General features: G+C 41.2%; 1 protein-coding gene across 2 annotated transcripts in view; it reads right to left on the bottom strand.

Annotated features, from left to right (window-relative positions):
* LOC306929756 (protein kinase C delta type-like) overlaps nt 1-3477 on the bottom strand; it is a 36075-nt gene extending 32598 nt beyond the window's left edge. Inside the window, exon 1 of one of the 2 annotated variants that reach the window (XM_079510409.1) lies at nt 3257-3477. The gene's annotated coding sequence lies outside the window, so the exon portion shown is untranslated. The remainder of the gene's footprint in view (nt 1-3256) is intronic. The other variant, XM_079510410.1, reaches the window with a different exon arrangement.

Here is a 3477-nt window from a genome sequence, read left to right as displayed (position 1 = left end):
TTTACTGGTTAAATAAAGGTTAAAAGAAAATGTCATAATTTGGGGGTCCTTGACATGAAAATGTTTGACAACCACTGGCCAGTGTTGCAAGGGTTATATAACTTATAATGTGATATTAATAGAACACCTTTGAGTGTCAGAGTGATGCTAGTGTGACACTGACTGTATTAGTGTATTATTGCATCTTGAATTCCTCCTCATTATGTTCACAGTGGAATGTTCTCCAGCCGGAATGGGGAGCAACCCTCCCACATCATAGCAAAATCTGTGTGTGTGTGTGTGTGTGTGTGTGTGTGTGTGTGTGTGTGTGTGTGTGTGTGTGTGTGTGTGTGTCTCAACAAGTGAGTGAATAAATAATAAAAGCCTCCTGTATGATGATGATGATGACACACGACTAAAGAAAAACAGTATGTGTGCATTTTTGTGCGTGAGAGCTTGTAGCGTACATTTAATTCCTCAGTCAATAAATAGAAACCATTTTACTTTACAGTACACCTTCAACTTGGAGTCCTACTACAATAATCATGTCTCTCCTACTTTACATCCCAAGTAAACACACACTACAACCGTCCACACGCTCGTGCGTGCACGCGTGCGTGCGTGTACTGTGTGTGTGTGTGTGTGTGTGTGTGTGTGTGTGTGTGTGTGTGTGTGTGTGTGTGTGTGTGTGTGTAAACAAGGGATAGCTGCGTTACTTGGGTAGTCTTCAGTGAGCAGATGTCCCAACAAGGCCACTGAGGCCAGACCACACCATTGTTGACACTCTACTGCACGCACACAGTCACACACACACATTTGCAGGTGGAGTGAGTACAGTAGAATAGAGCCCTTTGTACAATGCTGATGTGTTTTGTCCAGAGGACAACAAATCTGAAATACACGCAAACCTAGTAACCTACATGAATACACATACATGTACATACTTGTAACTAGATTTAAAAACAACATGGCATCTAAAGAAGACAAGGGTGGCTTTTCTGCCTCAAGAATGCCGGCTATAACCTCCACATACAGTAGTCTACTCCAGTGGTTGTCAAAGATTGAATAGTTTGCAAAAGGTATGTTGCCTGAATCCCCCCCACCACCCACCCCCTTTTCCCCTCACTGTATGTTTCTTTTCCCTTTTTACCTCCTTTATGATGAATTCCTGTTCTGTTCTTTGACTATATAGTAGTGTCTATCTGTACGTCTCTAAATGTTTTGATGAATTGAACATGGTGGACCCTCTTGTAAACAAGTGTAATGCTTAATTGGGTCGTCCACTCACAGTTATTAACAGTCTTTGTATTGAGTTTGTGCTTGAAATGTACTGTAATTCTGCAAACTGTTAATAAATATTTCAATCAATCAATCAAAAGCAGATCTATTGTATTTGTCACGTGACATGTGACATTTTGCGACATGTGAACAAAATCCATAGCCAAAAACGGTATATATTATTCCAAACATTTGATGAATTCTAAGCCTTTCCCAGGTCTGTATTTCATGACAGTGGGAACCCCGAGTTGTTCAATAATGTTAAAAGGATAACACAAAAATCCCAGGGGGCTTGTTTCCATTGTGTTCCAATGTATTCAATAATCAATTCATCAAGCCATATAAACTTTAGACATATACAATACCATACAAAAAAGAAAAATCAATACTAGGAGCAGTAAAAGTCCTGGGATACAATACTGTACTCAGTACGGTACTCTAACATCATTGAAGTAGGACTCATAAAATGTCCCCATGGGACCCATCTAAAAGACCACCCCTGGGTCCCGGGACCCATTACATTGAAAACCTATTTACCTATTTATCACTGCACTGTATTTTATTTTCCTTTACAGAAAAACTAGCTTAAAAGAACTTGCCGATAAGTCAGCGCCCATGGTACAGTATATTCATCTTTATATGTATTGCATTGTATATCTTGTATGTTTCTCGTATGTCTTTTTGATTATGAATTGAATACAGATTTATAGGACCACAATGTAAACAACAAAGACTTCAAGGCTTTTTTTGTGTATCCTTTCAGCATTGCTGGCGTAATTGTACTGTTTGCAAACTCTTAATAAAGCAATAAATCAATCACAATGTAGGCCTAAGACTAGGAAGAACACACTGACTGTTTGACAAGTGCCACACACACACACACACACACACACACACACACACACACACACACACACACACACACACACACACACACACACACACACACACACACACACACACACACACACACACACACACACACACACACACACACACACACACACACACACACACACACACACACACACACACACACACACACACACACACACACGGCTGTATGCAGTGGTGGAAGAAGTACTCACATTTTGTACTTAAGAAAAAGTACCAATGCCACAATAGAAATACTCTGCTACAAGTACACGTCCGGTATTCAAAAAAAAATATTCACTTTAAAATATACTTAAGTAAAATTGGACAAACTCCAGCAAAGCAAAAAAAAAAATCTGAAAAGTGTTCAGTACTTTAGTAAATCTACTTTACACGACTGGCTGTATGTGACAGATTGTGGTTCAGAGGGAAGGAGCTATAATAGCACTCTTGTGGACTTTGGACGCGCGCGTGCACACACACACACACACACACACACACACACACACACACCAGACGTCTTGCACAAAACCACACACCTTACAACACTACTACTAGACAACAACTTGATTGTGTAGTGCTGCCTGTAGGTCGGTGTGTCGCTTGGCTTGCCCTGCCCGGAAAGAACACAATAATAGATCTCCAAGCCAACAAAGTCAAGATGAATGAAGCAAGGTTTGACGTGGCTTCAACACTACACACACACACACACACACACAGTGGAAACATTCCACGACAGACAGACGGTCGTCTGAATCTGATCACGAATTCACGATCCAATCCCACATTGTTTTCACCACCACCGTCTGTTTCAAAAGACTGAAGCAGACTGATTCGTACCGTAAAAGATAACCATGTCGGTTTAATACCGACAACTGTTTTAATATCCTTAGTTTGTTTTTATTGAATTGTTTTTTAATATTGTTATCATCTTCAGTATTCGTTCGGACACGTTCTGTGACTTCAGTCAGTAACGCACGCTGCCTCGCTGGGCTGTCAGACTGCAGTCTGGACTGTCTGTCGGTCTGTCGCCGGGGGTTCAAGTTCCCAGTTGATGTGAAATAAGTTCAACAAATCTTTCTCACAGTAGCCTACCCGGTATATCAAATACATGAAAGATTAAAACCAACCTTTTTTAGAGCGTCTGTCCCGCCGTCGGTACACACAACAACACAAGTCCACTGGCTGTTAGTTTTGGTCACGGGGCTCTGCTCTCCTCTCTAGTTTACTTTACACTCTCTGCGAGTCGACTGTACAATCTGTATTGTTGTGTTTGAGGAAGTGTACGTTCTCTCCCCCCCCCCTCTCTCTCTCTCTCTCTCTCTCTCTCTCTCTCTCTCTCTCTCT

Source organism: Electrona antarctica (genome assembly GCF_951216825.1).
Source record: "Electrona antarctica genome assembly, chromosome: 9".
NCBI lineage: Eukaryota > Metazoa > Chordata > Actinopteri > Myctophiformes > Myctophidae > Electrona > Electrona antarctica.
The sequence above is the reverse complement of the archived record's forward strand: the minus strand, read 5'-3'. Positions and strand labels throughout refer to the sequence as shown.